A 21,192-nucleotide genomic window follows, 5' to 3' on the forward strand; every position below is an offset into this window, starting at 1 on the left:
TGCAAAGACAATGTACAGACTGGGAGAAAATACTTGCCAGGGACACATTTAAACTGGTATCCAAAATACACGAAGAATCCTTAAGAAATCAACAATGAGAAAACAAACACAAAAAAATCGGCCAGAGACCGAAACAGGTACTTCAACGAAGAAGATACACAGGTTGCAAATAAGCATATGAAAAGATGTTTCCCAGCATATGTCATCAGAGGAGTGCGAATTAACACGAGACGCCGCCACTCACGTATCCGAATGGCCCCAATCTGGAACACTCTGACGATACCAGATGCTGGGGAGGACGGTGCAGCAGCCAGAACTCTCGTCCCTGCTGGTGAGAATGCGAAGAGGGTACAGCCACTTTGGAGGACAGCCCAGCAGTTACTCACCACGCTGAGCATATTCTTACCACGCAAGCTTGCAATTGCACCCCTCGATATTCACCTAGACAAAATGAAAACTTAGCTCCAAATCCAATTATGTACCTGTATGTTTACAGCAGCTTTATTCATAACTGCCAAGACTCGGAAGCAACCAAGATGTCCTTCCGTAGGTGACGGATAAACTGTGGTCCATCCAGACAGTGGAACAGTATTTACTACTAACAAGAAATGGGTTATCAAGCCATGAAAAGGCATGAAGAGGCATTACATTATTAATAAGACAGTTAATCTGAAAAGGCTACATACTGTAGGATTCCAACCATACGACATTTGAAAAAGGCAAAACCATGGGTATAGTGCCATGGCTTGGGGGAGAAGGGATGAACAGACGAAGGCTGTGAAAATATTCTATATGATGTCATGATGGTGGATACACGCCTTCACGTGTGTCCAAACCCACAGAATGTACAACACCAAGAGTGAACCCTAATGCGAACTATGAGTGATTGTGATGTGTCAGTGTTTCATCGATTATAATTCTGATGGGGGATGTTGATAATTGGGGAGGCTTTGCAAATATGGGGACAGGGAATGGATGGGAAATCTCTGTACTTTCCCCTCAGTTTTTCTGTGAACCATAAACTGTTCTGAAAAATTGTCTCAGAAAAAAACCAGCTTCTAATTATTCATTAGTGCTACGTAGAAATGTGATTAATTTTGTGTTGACTTTGTGCCACGCGACATTACCAAACGTAGTAGTTCAAAATTGCTTTCCTTTGATCTTCCTTGGAATTTTCTACGCAGATAATCACGTCACTGGAAAATAGGCCAGTTTGATTTTTTCCGAGTCTGGATACCTATCTTTTCTTCTTCTGCCTGGCACATTGGCTAGGATTTTCAGCTTAATGTTGAATAGAACAGCGGTAGTGGTCATCCTTGCCTTGTTTTTATTCTTAGGTGAAAGCATTTAGTTTTTTATCCTTAGTGGTAATGCTTGCCTTTGTGTTTTTCGTAGATGCCTTTCATCACATTAAGGGAGTCCTTTCTATTTCTAGTCCAATGAGAGTTTTGTCGTGAATGCATGTTGGATGTTGCCAAATGCTTGTGCCATCAACTGATACGATGTGGTTTCTCTTCTCTAGACTGAAGACAGTCTCTTCTTAAACAAAAGAAAGCTAAAATAAGGCTAATTCATCGATGCATGTAATCTAAAATTTTTAAGAGGGAATCTTTTATATTCGTTTTTATAAGTTCCTATGAGGAGCGCCTGGGTGGCTCAGTCGGTTAAGCGGCCGACTTCGGCTCAGGTCATGATCTCGAGGTCCATGAGTTCGAGCCCCGCGTCGGGCTCTGTGCTGACCGCTCGGAGCCTGGAGCCTGTTTCGGATTCTGTGTCTCCCTCTCTCTGACCCTTCCCTGTTCATGCTCTGTCTCTCCCTGTCTCAAAAAAAAAAAAAAAAAAAAAAAGTTAAAAAAAATAAGTTCATATGAAAAGTTTATTTATTTTTAAACTTTTTAATGTTTATGTACATTTTAGAGAGAGAGAGAGAGAGAGACAGAAAGTTTGTATGAGCGGCGGAGTGGCAGAGAGAGAGGGAGACACATGTTATGTTTTGACTTCCCCCACCCCAAATAAAAGTATGTACACAAGGCAATTCTCGCTCCATCCCTTGTTAAGGGATCATTCGAAGAATTTATCAGTCTAGAAAGCACCTTTCCAAGGTTCAGGATATACGGGCACAAATCAAAGACAGGCCTGATCTACTTGGTTGCAAACAGTGTTAATGAACATGTGATCACGGATGAAATAACTCCCTCTCCTCCTTCCCATCTTCCTCTTCTTGGTAATGTTTCTGATCTCTTGCTCAGTATTTCCTAATTCTGAAGTAATTGGGGGCAAGAATCTTAAATTCTGGTGAGCAGGTGGGGGAGCTGCTTTTCTTTGTACATAAAATGGTATTTTGGGCAAGGAGGGAGGAAGGAGTCACCGGATTCCCCTCTTCGAAGTGATTCAACCTTTAGTGCATGTCCGCTCTCTGTTTTGCAGAGTAAGAGCCACCGGTTTTTCACACGTCCTTCACTGCTCCCACCAAGTGTCACCAGCGCACGTCTCTGATGGAGGGCTTGACAGGACAAGGCTGTGCCTGTGGCGGTAAGCCCCGAGGAAGGGCTATGCGGGGCCAGGGCTGGGATCCTCACGTTTAAGGGTGTTAGTCGCAGCGGCTTCCCCCGCGCGGCACGCAGACCGGGTGGCTTATAAACACAGATGTATTTCTCCCAGGCTGGCAGTGCGAGATGAGGGCGTCGGCCACGGTCGGGTTCTGGTGAGAGCTCCCTTCAGGGGGGCAGACTGCTGACTTTTGGGTGTGCCCTCACAGGCCCGGGGCCTGTGTTATAAGGGGCCTCTATTATAAGGGCACTAATCCCGCTCCCGAGGGCTCCACCCTCGAGACCTGAGCTGTCCCAAAGGCCCCACCTCCTAACGCCCCCAACACAGGAATTTGGGGCAGGGGGAGGGACACAGACATTCAGTCCATTGCAGTAAGTTATTTGGCAAAAAATGTGTTCTCTTTGCATCGTAGAAGCATGGCAGTAAAGCGATCCCTTCACTCAACAGCTCTGACTCTGTTGCAATTGGAAAGATTGGCCCATGGCTAGCGGGCATGTTTGGGGGGAACGTGGCGCCGTGTAACTCCGAAGGACGTCAGCCCCTGACAGCCTGTGTGAATGCTGTCCTTGGGAGTCCTGCTCCCAAGCGTGTTTACTAAGAAGCACTAGGAGAGCAGGAGGACCCAGGTCACTAGCTTATGCGACCGGAATGGAATGCTGGGGCGCTGGCTGCCTTACTGTACTCATTTCATCCACCGTGTGACTGTTACCGGAGGGGAGCAACGTACTTCTGGAAACATCACCCGTGGGTCCCTGCGCCCATCGACCCCTCACTCCTCGCCCTAGAGAGCGGACTCTGTGCTTGCCGGCTTCCTAGCCAGTCCCGTGGAGTGCTCACCCCGGACGCAGCGCTGAGCGGGACAGCTTTCCTGCCCTCAGCGCGGCCACAGTCAGGGCCACCTTAACCATAAACGCAACCCAGTGCATTAAACCAAATGGGGCTAAAAGTGGAGCATTCGGTGCTCAGGGGATCCTTCCGGGGCTGCAGAGGCAGGCTCTGGGCTGAGCGCTCGGGGTGGCTGGGGCTCTGCTGAGCCCGGGTCGGAAAAAGACGACAAATCAGGAAGCGGCCACCGCTGCTGTCGCTCCCAGGACCTGCTCCTTCTGCGGGGGTCAGAAAGCCCCCGCGACTGCAGAGTCTGCAGAATCCGGCCACCACCCACGGAACAAAGAAGGCTCCCGCGGGATCCGGGAAGCCACCCCGGCAGCTGTGACCTCAAGGTCCTGCAGCAAAGCGGGTACTCCGCATCCTGCACCGCTCAGCTCGGTCCCACAGAAAGCCCTCTGGTTGGTGCGACTTCCATCACGACCAACACTCAGTTGCAAGGGAGTCTGGGAAATGTAGTTTTTAGCATTGTGACCTCTACAAGAGCAGAGAGCACCGCAGCGGAGGGCCAGGGGGTACAACCGTTCTACCCACCGCTGTCATGTCTCTTGATTCCCTTCCAAAAGCATGCGGGTCTCCTGTCACACAACCTCTGTAGCAAAAGCTCCACAGGCCCGTCCAGTGCCTTCTCAGCAGAAGAAAGGGGCTCTCTGTCTAGACCCACAGGAAGGCATGGCAACAGAAGGCCACGTCTGGGTAGGCGTCAATATTTTGGGTTTCGATGAACTCTTAAAAAAATCATTAATCATCTCGCACTGTGAGCACATTTGTAAGAAATATATATATTATATAATATTTATCGCAGTTATACGATATAAATTATATGCACTTGAACATACTTGTACCATCTTGAGAAGATAGTTTCAGAACAAAATTTAGCTGTCCCCAATAGGATATTTTTGTTATTTTTTTAAACGTTTGTTTATTTTGAGAAAGACTGAGAGTGCGCACGCGCACGAGCGAGTGGGACAGGGGCAGAGAGAGAGGGGGAGAGAGGGAGGGAGAGAGAGAGGATCCCAAGCAGGCTTCCCACTGTCAGCACAGAGCCTGACTCGGGGCTCGATCTCACCAACTGTGACATCATGACCTGAGCAGAGATCGAGAGTCAGACGCTTAGCCGACTGAGCCACCCAGGTGTCGCTCCAGTTGGATATTTTTAAATGCACCAAAGTTTACTGTTCAAACCTTACTTTGTGATGAACAAATGTTGAAATCCCTACTAATGAAGTAACTTTGAATTCCAGTCAGCAATAACCAACTATGAGAGCAAAAAGGAAATAATCTTTTTGAGAAATATTGAAAATCTGAGTTGAATTTGAGGCACAGAGTTACCGTATTTGAATTTCATGTTACCGGAGAGGAAGAAATTATTTGAATAAATTGCTAGTGTTAGTTGAAATGGTGTCAATCTTATTCTCACAAGAGATTTTGAATCTTCGAAGGAATTGCCTTGTTTTTTAAAATTTCAATTATGTTACACAACTTTGCTCCCCATCTTTAATAGGTGACAGATTTATAACACAGGTTTATTTTTTAATTTTACGTGTAATAACTGGATAGTATTTGATGTTTCAACTTAGATTGTTTTTATTTGTTTGTTTATTTTAAATCAAAACTAAATATCCCAAAGAAAACAGGGGTGAAAAAAGGATGGCAGAGAGCACTGACCATAGTTTGTGACTTCAAACTTTCTGTATAACACAGATGAAGAAAAAGACTCAAAACCCAACGTTGTCGTGAGTCAAGCGACTGACATGAGGTAAGCTTTGAAAGAGAATTCTTTTTTATAAAAAAATGTGAATAAAAGTGAATTCTGATATTTTCTTAAACAGTGTTGTTAGTTACATTGCTTTACATTAAAGCTGCTGATTTTCTCCATTGCCATGTAAACTTCAAAATAGAAGATTTTGCCTAAAGTTTGCATCACCACCTCTAAGGCATGGACTATAATTCAATGCATACTTGTAAAACATTTGTTTTGTTGTTGTTGTTGTTTTAACGTTTATTTTTGAAGGAGAGACAGACAGAGCATGAGCGGGGTAGGAGCAGAGAGAGAGGGAGACACAGAATCCAAAGCAGGTTCCAGACCCTGAGCTGTCAGCACAGAGCCTGACGTAAGAGGTTTTTTAGTCAAACGTTATTTTCTGTGTGTGTGTGTGTGTGTGTGTGTGTGTGCGCGCGCGCGTGCGCCAAGAAAAGAAATAGAATCTCAAAACTAGTCTTTCTAGCGAGATGTAATTCACATGCCATAAATTTCACCATTTTAAAGTGTGCAATTCACTTGTGTATATTCACAAGGTTGTACGACCATCGCCACAATCTAATTTAGAATATTTTCATCATGCCAAAAAGAAACCATACGTGCGTTCGCAGTCATTCCACGTTCTCCCTTGCCCCGAGCCCCTGGCAACCACTAATCTGCGTCTGTCTCTATGGACTTGCTGCTCTGGTTCTTTATATAAGTGGAATCACATGTTTCGTTTTGTCTATTGAGGGGATCACATAGTTTTTCCCCTTTACTAAATGTATTAAATTGAGTAATCTTTTTATAAAGAACTTACCTGAGACAAATTTTCTATAGAACCTATTCCTGGGATAAATCCCACTTGGTTATGGTGCATAATCCTTTTTACTTTCTGCTGGATTGGATTTGCTAGAATTTATTGAAGAGTTTTGCATCCGTGTTAATACAGAATATTGATCTGTAGTTTTGTTTTATTGGGATATTTTTGCCTGGTTTTGGTATTAGAGTAATAATGGCCTCCAAATGAGCTGGAAAGTACTCTTTCTTCTTATTTTTTGGGAAGAGTTCATGAAGGATTGGTATTAAATATGTTTGGTAGAATTCACTAATGAAGCCATCTGGTCTTGAGCTTTTATTTATGGGAATTTTTTTTGGGGGGGGGAGAGCAGTGCAAGTGATCAAGGGGCAGAGAGAGAGAGAAGTGGGGCTCACCCAGGGCTCGTGTTTTACCCAAAGCGGGGCACAAGTTCATATGAAGCAGGGCTCGAGTTCACCTGATATGGGACTCGAACTCACGAACTGTGAGATCACGACCTGAGCTGAAGTCAGATGTTTAATGACTGAGCCACCCAGGTGCCTGGGAAAGTTATTGGTTACTACCTCCATCTCTACTTGTTATAAATCTATTCAGATTTTCCATATCTTGAGTTACCATTAATACTTTGTGTTTTCTAGGAATTTTTCTATTCTTTTAGATTTTATTTTCTTTTCTTTCCTTTTTTTTTTTTTTTTGAAAGTGATTGTTCATAGTATTCCCTTATACTTCTTTTAGTTTCTGAAAGGTCAGTTGGTTATGTTCTCTCTTTAATTTCTGGTTTTAGTAACTTAAATCTTCTCGCATTTTTTTCTTGGTTTAGCTAAAGGTTTGTCAATTTTGTTAATCCTTTAAAGAAACAACTTTTGGTTTTCTTGATTTTCTTCCTTTTCTATTTTATTTTACTGATTTTAGCTCTATTCTTTGTTATTTCCTTCCTTCTGCTTATTCCAGGTTCAATTTTTCTTCTTTTACTAGTTTATTAAGGTGGAGAGTTAGGTTATTGAATTGAGATATACATCCAATTATGCTTCCTGCCCCCTTTTGTTTCTCCTCTTACATTGGGATTCCCATTATGTGTATCTTAGTATTGTATTTGGTGTCCCACAGGCCTCTGAGAACCTGTTCATTTTTCTTCATTCTTTTTTTCTTAGATTGGATGGTATGAATTGGCCTATCTTCAAGTTCAGTGATTTTGTCTTCCACCTACTCAAATCTATTTTTGAGCCCCTCTAGTGAATTTTTCATTGAGTTATTTTATTCTTCAACTTCAGAATTTCTATTTGGTTTTTTTTTTTTGTAATTTTGAATTTCTTATTGATATTTTCTATTTGGTAAGACATCATTCTCATAATTTTCTTTAGTTCTTTAGACATGGTTTCCTTTAGGTCATCAAACACATTTAAAATAGTTGAATTAAATCTCTGTCTGGTAAATTCAACATCTGAATTTCCTGGGGGACGGTTTCCACTGGTTGTGTTTTTCCCTTGTATTGGGTCCCACTTTTGTGTTTCTTTGCATGTCTTGTATTTTTTTTTTCTTAAAAACTGGACATTTCAGATAATTAAACCGGCAACTCTGGTAATCAAATTCCACCTCCTCTCCAGGATTTGCTGTTGTTACTTGTAATTTTTGTTTGTTTCTGTAGTGACTTTTCTGAACCAATCTGCGCTACTTTGCAGATTGGTTCAGAAAAGTCTATATTCTATGTTCTATATTCTTTGTCACATGTGGTCACTGAAGTCTATATTCTCTTTGTGGTCACAAAGTCTATATTCTTTGTCACGTGTGGTCACTGAAGTCTCTAGTCTCTAGACTAGCAAAGCTAAGCTTTGTTAGCTTAGTAGTCAGCTAGTGATTGTGCAGGGATTTTTTTAATAAACACCTGGATCCCAGACTTTGCTGAAAGATTCTGTGTGCAAACTGGGGCACTCCTTCAATACTCAGCCAGGCAGTTGGCAACACTGTCTTAACCTTCACTTTTACTTGTGCAAGTGCTCAAGAACCATGGAAGACATAACGGCTGAAAACTTCCCAAATATGATGTACAATTAATCTACATACCAAAGTCAGCCAGCAGTGAGACCTTATGGCCTTCTCAGGTCTTTCCTGAGTATATGCACAGCGCTAGGAATGATCACAGCCCTGTACATGTGCATGTACATCTAGATTCCTAGCAGTACGTCAGAACTTTTCAAAGACCCTTATGGACATCTCAGTTCTTATTTTTTTGTTCTAGGGTTTTTGGTTAATCTCCCCCCCCCCCGCAATTGTTAAACAGTGCCTAGGCAGTTGTGCAGTTAAAACGCTTCCATGCAGTTGTTTTCTGTAGGTGGCCCTTGGCGATAGATTTTTCAAACTTGGAGAGCTCTGAATTAAGTCGGATACACCAGTTTCTTTCTCATTCCTCCTCCTCTTTTCTGCTCCCTCAAGTCCACTGGTTTCTAGGACGCTCCATCAATGCAGAATGCTATCTTTCAAGGCTACTGAGGAGTTGGAATATGGAGCATGGGACTAGGGCAAGTTAAACCACCACAAAATTCCTGATTCCTACCAAGATTTAGCTGTATTCCTTGAGGAAAGCCTCTTCAGATTGACACAAATTTTAGTTAATTTACAGTTATGAAAAAGTTGATTTTGATGAATTTTACCAGTTTTACCTCTCTCTCTTTTTTCTTAATGTTTATTTTTGAGAGAGAGAGAGAGAGAGAGAGAGCGAGCTGGGAGGGGCAGAAAGAGAGGGAGACACAGAATCTGGAGCAGGCTCCAGGCTCTGAACTGTCAGCACAGCACAGACCTGACGCGGGGCTTGAACTCACGAACTGCGAGATCATGACCTGAGCTGAAGCCAGACGCTTAACCGACTGGGCCACCCAGGCGCCCTGTTTTTCCTTTTTTATGAATAAGACAATCTTCAGAGATCCCTTCTCTGCCATTTTTTGCAGATGTCTCTTTAAGTGTTTATTATTAAATAATACTGAATCAGTGAACTTGTCGCAAGTATACCTTGTTGAAAGAAATGCAATAAATTGTTCTCTCCTCCTTCCTTCCTGTTCTGAATCTTTTAAGCCCCTCTACGCACTCCTCTTAGTGTATCCGATGATCTGTCCTTGGCCTTTTCTCCTCCCGCTCTGCATGCACCCCAGATGATGCCATCACTTCCTGTGGCCCCAGGTGTCACTTGCACCATGATGACAATGCTCAGCCTGAATGCTCCCCTTATCACAGATTGTGCGGGTCTCTATGTTCGTCCTGTCTTATTTTGATTCCTTACTCAGAAACTCTGGTCTATATTCTTCACACTAGTTAATGTCACCCTTGTCAGAAACTTGATAGTACCTTGAATAACTGGCGCAGAAAACCAGATAATCTTGAAGGTGACTTTAGAAAGATTAGCCTGGCAGATTTTTATATATATATACGTATATATACATATATATATGTATGTATGTGTATATATATGTATATATACATATATATGTATATATGTGTATATATATGTATATGCATATACATATGTATACACATATATACATATATATATATATGATTGTGTGTGTGTGTGTGTGTGTGTGTGGTGTTGGGGACGGGAAGTGAAAGCAGTGCTGGAGTTGACAAGTCCACCTTGCAACTGTCCAGTGTTCAGATTGAGTGAGTGTCTGCACGAAGGTGGCGGCTGCAGGAATACAAAAGGAGAGACGGGTACACGAAATACTACGAAGGCGATCTCACAGGACACAGTGAGTGACAGGAAAAGGAAAACGAAGAGAAGAGTAACAATGACAGATGGTACTGGGCTTTTAAGTCAACAAGAATAAGAAAGGGCGACAGCAGTAAGGTTACAATGGAGAATGAGCACGTGGCGGAAGAGACCTAAGTCAGTTGCCGATGTCGAAGAAGTAGAATATCATCAAGTGAGCGGGATCAAACGGACTTCTACTTTCAACCCAAATGTAGTAACAGGGGCTCGGGACGCCTGGCTGGCTCAGTAGGAAGAGCATGTGACTCAGTCTCGGGATGGGGAGTTTGAGCCCATATTGGGTGTAGACATCACTTAAAAAAAAAAAAAAAAAGAATGAATGGAGTAGCAGGGACCACTTTTAACTTTCGCTCTGAAATAACCAAGAAACTGATTTAAGGTGCTGGACATCAGACAGCAAAAGGCAGCGATCCCTGAAAAAATGGAAACCAACGAAGCAATCTGTATATTTGCCTCAAGTTACTGCCTTGTGAGAGTTTCTAGTACCTAACACAGGAAGTGGAATCCCGGGCAGAGCCAGGTAGACTCCTAGAGTTGAAGACATGGAGTTGAAAAAGAGAGAGACAGAGAGAGAGAAATCTCCAGGGATCTATAGAGGATCTCATTCAAGGAGTCAGCAGATTGCTGATCAGTACATGCTTGTGAGGAAACTATTAGAGGCCAGTGAAAGGACTACCTGAAGAATTCGAGAAAACAGCACCTGTTCCAACCAGCCATACTGGAAGCCTGGTCTATTAAGTAACTGAATTTTTTTAAAGTATATTTTATTTATTTATTTTTTAATTTAATTTAATTTTAGTTTAATTTTTTTTTTTTTGAGAGAGAGAGAGGGCACACACATGAGCCAGGGAGGGACAGAGAGAGAGAGAGAGAGGGAGAGAGAGAGAGAATCCCAAGCAGGCTCCATGCTGTCAGCGCAGAGCCCGACGTGGGGCTCAAACCCACGAACTGTGAGATCATGACCTGAGCTGAGATCAAGAGTTGGATGCATAACTGACTGAGCCACCCAGGCACTGCAGTAATTGAGTTTTAATTTAACACTGTCCCACAAAGAAAAAATTCCAACTCTAAACAGTTTTACTGAGGTATTTTATTAAAAAAAATTTTTAATGTTACTTTTGAGAGAGAGACATTGAGCATGAGCAGGGGAAGGGCAGAGAGAGAGGAAGATGCAGAATTCAAAGCAGGCTCCAGGTTCCAAGCTGTCAGGACAGAGCCTGATGCAGGGCTCAAACCCACAAATTGTGAGATCATGACCTGAGCCAAAGTCAGACACTTAACTGACTAAGCCACCCAGGCACACCATGAGGTATTGTCAAAAAATCAAATATACAAGAAACATATAATGCCAATTCTACATGAGATTTTCCAGGAAACTGAAGAGCAGGGACCACGTCCCAGCTCATTCTATGGGTCCTGCATTACCTTGATTTCAAAGCCAGACAAGAAAAGCACAAACCTTTCTTCTCAAACTATTCCAAAAAATACAAGAGGAAGGAAGACTTTCAAATTCATTATGAGGCCAGCATCACCTTGATACCAAAACCAGATAAAGACACCACGAGAAAGAGAATTGCAGGCCAGTATCTCTCATGAATATAGATGCAAAATCCTTCAACAAAATGTTAGCACACCAAATCCAATAATCCATTAAAAAAAAATCACACACCACGATCAAGTAGGATTTATTTCCTGGATGCAAGGGTGGTTCAATATTTGCAAAACAATCAATGTGAATTGTCACATCACTAACAGAAAGAATAAAAACCATATGATCATTTTAATAGATGCAGAGAAAGCATTTGACAAAGTACAATGCCCATTCATGATAAAAACCTCCTGCAAAGTAGATCTAGAGGGAACATATCTCAACAGAATAAAGGCCTTACATGAAAAACCCACAGCCAACACCATACTCAATGGTAAAAACTGAAAGCCTGTCCCTGAAGGTCATGAACCAGACAAGGATGTCCACTCTCACCACTTTTATTCCACACACTACTGGAATTTCTAGCCACAGCAATTAGACAGCATAAAGAAATAAAAGGCATCCAAACTGGGAAGGAAGAAGTGAAACTCTCACTATTTGCAGAAGACAAGATATTACATATAGAAAACCCTAAAGACTCCACCAGAAAACTACTAGAACCGATAAATGAATCCAGTAAAGTCAAAGGATACAAAATTAATAAACAGAAATCTGTTGCATTCCTACACACTATTAATGAAACAGTAGAAAGTGAAATTAAGAAAGCAATCCCATTTACAATTGCACTAAAACCAATAAAATATCTAGGAATAAAGTTAACCAAAGAGGTAAAATACTTGTACTCTTATAAAACGCTGAGGAAAGAAATTCAAGACAATGCAAAAAAATGGAAAGATAATCGATGCTCTTGGATTGAAGAACAAATATGGTTAATGTCTATACTGCCCAAAGCAACCTACAGATTTAATACAATCCCTATCAAAATACCAACAGCATTTTTCACAGAACTAGAACAAATAACCCTACAATTTGTATGGAACCACAAAAGACCTCAAATAGCCCAAGAAATCTTGAAAAAGAAAAAACTGGGAAGTATCACAATTCCAGATTTCAAGTTATATTACAAAGCAACAGTAATTCAAACAGTATGGTACTAGCATACAAACAGACACATAAGACAATAGAACAGAAAACCCCCAAATAAACCTATAATTATATGGCAAATTAATCTATGACAAAGGAGGAATGAGTATAAAACAGGAAAAAGACTATCTCTTCCACAAATGGTGTTGGGAAAACTGGACAGCCACATGCTAAAGAATGAAAGCGGATCACTTTCTTTCACCATCTGTAAAAATAAACTCAAAATGAATTAAAGTCCTCAATGTGAGACCTGAAACCATAAAAGTCCTTGAAGAGAGCATAGGCAATAATTTCTCTATCAGCTATAGTTAACTTTTTTCTAGAAATATCTCCTCAGGCAAAGGAAATAGAGGCAAAAATAAACTATTGGGACTACATCAAAATAAAGTTTGGGCATAGCTAAGGAAACAATCAACAAAACTAAAAGGCGACTTACTGAATAGAAGATATTTGCGAATGACACATCCAATAAAGGGTAAGTGTCCAAAATATATAATGAGTTGATACAACTCAATACCCCTAAGTCAAATAATCCAATTAAAAATGGGCAGAAGACATGAACAGACATTTCTCCAAAGAAGACATCCAGATGGCCAACAGACACATGAAAAGATGGCTCAACATCACTCATCATCAGGGAAATGCAAATCAAAACTATCTCACACCTGTCAGAATGGCTAAAATAAAAAAACACAAGAGACAACAAATATTGGTGAGGAGGTGGGAAAAAGGAACTGTCTTACGCTGTTGATGGGAATGCAAACTAGTGCAGCCACTGTGGAAAACAGTTTGGAGGGTCCTCAAAATTGTAAAATAGAACTACCCTACAATCCAGTAATTTCAGTAGTGGGTATTTACCCAAAAATACTTATTGAAAGGGCTACATGCACCCCTATGTTTATTGCAGCATTATTTACAATTAGCCAAACTATGGAAGCAGTGCAAGTATCCACTGACAGATAAATGGATAAAGAAGATGTGGGGGATATATATATTTATGTACATATACATATATTTATATACATACATTTATATACATGTATTTATATACATATATTTATATACATATATATTTAACAGAATAATATATAATATATTTTAATATAAATATAAATATATATAAAGAATATAAAGAAGATGTGATACATATAAATATATGTAATACATATATATAAATATATATAATACATATATATATAAATATATGTAAGTGGAATATTATTGACCCATAAAAGGAATGGAATCTTGCCATTTGCCACACGGATAGAGCTAGAGAGTATAATGTGAAGCAAAATAAGTTCAGTCCGATAAAGACAAATAGCATATGATCTAACTCATATGTGGAATTTAAGAAACAAAACAATGAGCAAAGGAAAAACAAGAGACAGAGAAACCAAGAAACTGACTCTTAACTATAGAGAACACACTGATGGTAATCAGAGGGGTTGTGGGTGGGGGGAATGGGGAAATAGGTGATGGGGATTAAAGACTACATCATGATGAAACAAAATTTAAAAAATAAGAAAAAAGCACAAACCAATATTCTTTGTGAACTTAGTTGCAAAAAGTCTTTCCAAAATGTTAGTAAATCAAATCCAATGTTATGTAAAAATTACATCTCATCATGAGCAAGTGTGGTATATCTCAGGAAGGCTGGGTTAACATTCCAAAATCAATGTAATTTACTATGTCCACAAATGAAAAAAGGTCACGTCAATAGACACAGTGAACACAACTGACAAAATCACATACTTATTCTTGATGAACTCTTAGAAGGGAGCTTCCTCATCCTGATAAAGGGCATCTATGAAAATCCTACTGTTAACATCATAATTAGTGGCAAAAGACAATGCTTTCTCTCTAAGATCAGAAGGAAGACAAGGACGTTTGCTTCCACGACCCTGATTTAACCTTGTGCTGGAAATCCTAGCCAGGGAAGAAAAAGAAATAAAACATATCCGTGTTGGAAAGAAGGATGCAATGTTATTCATAGACAAAATGAACACGTAGGAAGAAAATCCAATGCAATTTACAAAAAAAGCTATTGGAATAAATGAATTTAGCCAGTCTGCAGGATATATGATCAACACATAAAAAGGAATTGTTCTTCTTTATACTAGCAACAAGTAATCAGAAATTGAAATTAAATACGCAATACCATTTGCAAAAGCATCAAAACAGATTAAAAGTTAGGAATCAATGTGACAAAAGATATGCGATACTTGTACACTGAAACTATAAAATATTGATTAAAAAACTAACAAAGACCTAAATAAATGGAGAGTCACTGTGTTCGTGCATTGGAAAAGTCAGTATTTTAAAATGGGTGTTTCCGAAACTGATCTATAGTTTCAACACAGTCTTTTATAAAAAATTTTTAATTGAATTTTATTTTTTAACTTAATTTTAATTTTTTGTAATGTCTATTTGTTTTTGAGAGAGACACAGAGCATGAGCCAGGGAAGGGCACAGAGAGAGGGGGACAAGGAATCCCAGGCTGCCCCAGGCTCTGAGCTGTCAGCCCAGAGCCCCACGTGGGGCTCGAACGCACTAACGGTGAGATCATGACCTGAGCCGAAGTCGGATGCTTAACCGACTGAGCCACACAGGCGCCCCTAGTTTCAACAGAATCTTAATCAAAATCCCAGCAGGCTTTTTCATTTTTTGTAGAAATTGACAAGTTAATTCTAAAAGTCACAGGGAAATGCAAAAGGGTTAGAAGAGACAAAACAACTTTGACAAAAAGAACAAATCCAAAAATATATACATATATAAAATATTTATAACATCTATACAAAATATATTTGCAAATACACAAAAAGTATGTACACATATATACGTAATAGATTTGTGTATATATTTCTGGATTTTCTAATCTATTAACAGACAACTGATCTCATAACAACATGGGTTTGAACTGCACAGGTCCACTCATAGGCAAATTTTTTTTGATGAACACAGTACAGTATACTATAAATGTATCTTCTTTTCCTTATGATTTTCTTAACATTTTCTTTTCTCTGGCTTATTTTACTGTACAAGTATAGTATATAATACATGTAAAATACAAAATATGTATTAATCTACTGTTTAAGTTATCAGTTAAGGCTTCCAATCAACAGCAGGTGACTCATAATTAAGTTTTGAGGAAGTTAAAAGTTACACATGGATTTCTTTTTTTTTTTAACGTTTATTTATTTTTGAGACAGAGAGAGATAGAGCATGAACGGGGGAGGAGCAGAGAGAGAGGGAGACACAGAATCGGAAGCAGGCTCCAGGCTCTGAGCCATCAGCCCAGAGCCCGACGCGGGGCTCGAACTCACGGACTGTGAGATCGTGACCTTGTAAGGGTTAAATTGTAGTGTAGGGCTAATGCTTAGCTTGAAAAATAACAGCTTTGTGTTGACATTGAAGGTTAAGAGATAACAGCCTTGCTTTACTCTTATAAATTACGCCTCATACTCTTGTAAATTAGGCTTCACCAATTAAGGAAGCAAAAGTTCAAAGAAAAGAGCATCAGAGGCAGGGTCAAGGAGATCCACTGGTTGCAACTTAGAGGCAGAAAGTCTAAAGTAAACACCTCATTAGGCAACTGTTTCTAACTCATCTGGAAATTGTTTCTTTGTTCTGTTCCCAGGTGATGATAAAACGATGTGATCGGTTATAAAAACTCTGTACCCCGGCTGTTCGGGGCCGCACTCTTATCAAGAGTGTTGGTCCCGATCGGTCGGCCTTGCCTCTCATTGTAATAAACTTTGTTGTGACTGTCACTGGTGCCTGTAGCATTCTGTTTCAGGAGTCGTGTGGATGCAACAACCTGAGCTGAAGTCGGACACTTAACCGACTGAGCCACCCAGGCACCCCAAAGGTTACACATGGACCTCTGACTGCAGAGGGATGGTCAGTGCCCCAACCCCCACATTGTTCAAGGGTCAACTATATACAACATTTTGTACAAGCTGTAATTGTCCACTTTAAATATGTACAGTTTAGGGGTGCTTTGGGTGGCTCAGTCGGTTGAGTGTCCGACTTGAGCTCAGGTCATGATCTTGTGGTTCGTGGGTTCGAGCCCCGCATCAGGCTCTGTTCTGATGGCTCAGAGTCTGGAGCCTGCTTCAGATTCTGTGTCTCCCTCTCTCTCTGCTCCTCCCCTGCTCTCTCTCTCTCTCTCTCTCTCTCTCAAAAATAAAAACATTAAAAAATTAAATACGTGCAGCTTATTTTACGTCAAGTATACCTTAGTAACATTTTAAAAAATCTATCAAATGAGCTGCTTTGAGGGCACCTGGCCTTTATTCTAGCAGTGGCTTTGGAGTCAGTCAGGTGGTCCTAGTCCAGTCCATGGTACTGGAATTTTAGATATTTGTATGCAAAAAAATCAACCTCAGTCCATATGTTTTACCATATACAAAAGTTAACTCAAAATAGATCATAGAGCCAAGTGTAACACCTAAAACTATCAAGTACCAGAAGCCAACATAGGAGAAAACCCTTCTGATCTTGGATAAGACAAAGAATTCTCGGATATGACACCAAAGCACAACACAGAAAACAACTGATAAACTGGACTTTATCAAAATTCAAAGCTGTAGCTCCCTGAAATACACTGTTAGGAGCGTCACAGAAGCTGCCGAGTGGGGGCAAATCAAATACCAGACCGGGACTTAATGCAAAATGCAGAAAGAATTCTTAAAACCCAATAAGAAGAGAACAAATAGCTCCATTTTCAGAAGATGGGCAAAAGATCTGAGAAGGTCCTTCAACAAGGAAGATACACATATGGCAAGTAAGCACGCGAACAGATGCTCAACACCATTAATAGATAGGGAAATCCAAATGAAACAACCATGAGATATCACTACACAGCCACAAGAAAGGCTAAAATTCCCATTTCCAGTGTTGGGAGGATGTGAGGACGTAGAACGTTCATACGCTGCTTTGTAAACCGAGTAACCACTTTGGAAAAGAGTTTGGCAGTTCCTTGGAAATTAAATGCACACTTACTGTATCTTCCAGTTTCTTTGTTGCCAGGCGTTTCCCCAACGGAAATCATACATCCATGAAAGATATACATACACATGCATAGCAGCTTTCGGTAAAATAGCCCCAACTTGAAACAACCCAAATTCATCCATTTGGGTGAATGGATACGCTGTGGCATATCCACACAATGGAATATTATTCACCAATGAAAAGAAATGTATTTATCTATGCAACAATACAAATGAATCTCAAGATAATGATGCTGAGAAAAAGCAACCAGACAGAAAAAAATACATATCGTATGTTTCCATTTATACAAAATGCTAGGAAATTCAAACTCATCTAATGTGGTTACTTGGGGAAGGGGAGGGATTGATTACAAAGCAGTCCCAGGAAACATTTTTGGGTGATAGACACGTTCATTATGTCCATTGTGATGGTTTCACGGGTGTATACGTAGATCAAAACTTTTCTAATACGTCCGTTTTAAATATGTGCCGTTTATTCTATGTCAAGTGTACCTTAGTAACATTTAAAAGATCTATCATAGGATAGATGATAGCTGATCCGAGGACACGTGGCCCTTATTCTAGGCTGTGGCTTTGGAATCAGTCAGGTACTCCCATTCTAGTCCATGAGGACTGCCTGAACTGGGGTCAGCCTGCAGTTTACTTGCGTTTTTTAATAATATGCTGCTGGCCAAGCCCTGCTGATACAATATTCTGATTACTCTGTTACTACAGAAAAGAATATAGAAAATCGATGAAATTACAATTGATGATTATGTTTATATATTGTCTTACTCACTTTCAGGAGATTCTATTCACTTTCAGCGTCCTGCTTTTCTTTCAGGGATGGAGTGTTTTCTGTCAGTTCTGTCTGGCCTTCCGATTTTATTCCTGTAAGGAGAAAGGAAATGCCCCGCATCGTTAAAGTAAACACGCATGCTGCCATCGGATCTCTTGACTGTGCATTTGGTTTCATTCCCTTCTTGCCTGCTGTCTATAGGGGGCAAACCTCCTTGTGCTGCTCAAGGTCATTGGAGGCTGAGATTTCAGAAGTGCTGGGGAACCACGGCCCCTTTCCTACCTTCCACCTGCCACAATAAACCTATCCCCCTATTTCTATTTGGGGTTAATGTAAAGAGCTTTTTACATAAGCCACAGTCTTTTCACCCTACAGTTAAATCTGTGCCTTAAAACGCAAATGTTTCCGAGGGGCCCATTCATTCTATTGGAAGGTAACAGGACAGATGTCAGGTTTATAGCTGAAAACAGGAGAAGCTTACAAAGCAGGGTGGTATTGAGAGTGTGAGCGAAGAGGGAAAGAATAGTGACAGAGAAAGAAGGATGACCTTGACCTTCAAGGTCATCGTGACCAACAACAGTTCATCGTGCAGTAGCATGAATGCATGGCTTCTGAAACCAGAGGCACTTTGTAAGATAGTTTCCTCTGAGGCAACCTTTTGAAGTCAATTCAAATTCAAACCAAGAGTACAAAATTAAAAAAATCAAGGAGGAATGCGTTTTTGCAATCTCTTAAAAAATAAACACCCCGCTGCTTAAAATTCACATAAAAAATTTCAAGTGATTCTGGAAGTGATTCTTTACCTATAAAGTGACAGCGGAAGCAAAGGCCTGCTGTCCCCTTGTGACCCCAGTGGTTACAGTCAGCCCGTGACTCTTGTAGTTAACAAAGGCTGCACAAAGATGTTCCTAGTTCCTTCGTCGGGGGGTAGAAATCTATCTAGACTCTACCCCGCCACCCGGAAACCCTACAAACACCTGATAGTTGGGCACTGACCTATGACGTGGGAATGATGCCACTGCTGCTTAATTAATGCTTACAAAAGAAATTCTACCTATAAGTTTTGAGTTCTGCTAGGCTAAGTATACATTTTTAAATTTAAATTTTCCTTGCCATTTGCTAGTAATGATGTAAGTCATGGGCACATAGCAGCCAGGAAAGCAAAGTACTTCTGAGTATTTGTGACTTAACAACAAAGGATCCCTGAATGCTGCATAATGTCAACATTGATTATGATGACTGCAATTAAGACCCATTGCCTGATTGCAATTAAGACACTTATCAAAAGGTGCAAAGCTGTGTCTAGAATTGAAGCAGCAGAGAGGCTCAGAGCCGGGGTTCTGGCAGCAGACTGCCAGCAATTTCCCCTGCTGGGGCCGTCTTCTCACCTGTGAAATGGACAGAAGGGTGGTGTCTACCTGCTGAGTTTTCCGTGGGGATTAAATCAATTAACATATGTCCATTTCTTCGAGCAGTTCCTGGTACAGAATCAACACTCAGTAAACGGTAACTATTTTCACTGCTGAAGCCCAGTATTATTCAGACGGATTCCTGAGTATTTTTAGGAGGATCACAATAGCAGTGATTCTGACATTTCGCTGTCGGCCTGGGTCCTGATGCTCACATCATTTATTCCACTAACCAGTAAGAGGGTGGAAGTGTCATCACCAGTGGTGAGTTTGATGAAAGATGCTCAACAGCTGGCATCCGGAGTTCTGCTTCCTCATAACTGAGACATCCCTCGAATCATTGCGGGTCACAGCTTCTCAGCTGTCGGCGCCCAGCAGTAGGTACTCCGTGCCAACCCCAGCGGGCAGCGGGCGTGACAAGTGTGAGTGGGCGGGGGTGTTGGGTGACTTGCACGGGACGCTCAGAAGAAGTCACTCAGTCTACGTTCTGAAGGAGGCTTAGGACAGCGGGCTGCCCCCGACCCAATCCGCCCAGACAGCTGCACTCATAGGTATGGGTTTACGGCGTTCTTGCCGAGCGTCCGCACGCCTCACCGCCATCTCCAGATGGAGACCCGAAACCACAACTTTATTCCCGGCCCACTGGTCGGCAAAACCTGGCTGACCGAGGCTGCTGGAGGCCTTTCCCCCAACCCACCTGCCCATTACGACTCTGCAAGTACATTAGTACACTTGGTTGTATGATGGTTCCCCAGGTCCTGTGTAAAATGATGTTTCTGTAATATACAGGGACACCTCTCTCGAGTCTGATCGGTTCTGAGTTCCCAAACCCATCTGGCTCCAAGGGTATCATACCAGCAGCGTGGCCCTGGGTAGCAGCCGCGAACCGCCTCCCTCGAGGGCGGAGACCGTCTTTCATATCTGTATTCCCAGTACTCAGTAAATAAATGAAAAATAAGTGAATCAATGAATGAACTGCCAAGATCAATACTCGATAAATAAGAATACTTTCGTTTCCCAAACATCATTTCTTGTGAACTAGAGCCACTTGGCTATTTAGTGCTGCGTAACGTGGAACCCGTTAACTACTGTACTCGCGTTAAATGCAGATAATGCCTGCTTTTCAGTTCCGAAGAGTATCAGGTGAGCTAATATATGCCAAGTTCTGTGCTTTGTATTCAAGGCATTCGCTCCCAGTGCTATCTTTGCACTAGGGGTCTGAGTGCTCTCTGTGTTCTTACATACGCCCGGTTCCGGCCAAGAGCACCAACAAATTCAATTACAAAATTTTTCCATGCATGAGACAATTACTTGTAGCGAGTTATAAAATGTATCAGTACTTAAATATTACCCTTTATTCAAGTATTCATAAACATTATAGTGACCTTTCTACTGAGAAAAAGTCATTTTATTTTTACTTCTATAATCTGAAAGGAAAATAATGCAAATTAATTATTCTTATCATGTTTCATTTTTATATATGCTGAATATGTATCTAATTTGACTTTTAAACTTTTCAATATTGATAAATTTGTCCAGTTTATTTTAATAGCTTTACCTAATGTTCACCCCTCAAAATCCTTGATGTTTATATTTGTGCCTCAAATA

The 21,192-nt window shown here is 40.9% G+C and overlaps 1 long non-coding RNA gene across 2 annotated transcripts in view; it reads right to left on the minus strand.

Moving 5' to 3' along the window:
• The window catches only part of LOC122233192, a 61,186-nt gene that overhangs the window by 24,923 nt on the left and 15,071 nt on the right, over positions 1–21,192 (minus strand). For both annotated transcript variants that reach the window (XR_006210689.1, XR_006210688.1), the window contains exon 4: positions 18,176–18,267. This is a non-coding gene — a long non-coding RNA (uncharacterized LOC122233192). The remainder of the gene's footprint in view (positions 1–18,175; positions 18,268–21,192) is intronic.

Source organism: Panthera tigris, chromosome D4, assembly GCF_018350195.1.
Source record: "Panthera tigris isolate Pti1 chromosome D4, P.tigris_Pti1_mat1.1, whole genome shotgun sequence".
Lineage (NCBI taxonomy): Eukaryota > Metazoa > Chordata > Mammalia > Carnivora > Felidae > Panthera > Panthera tigris.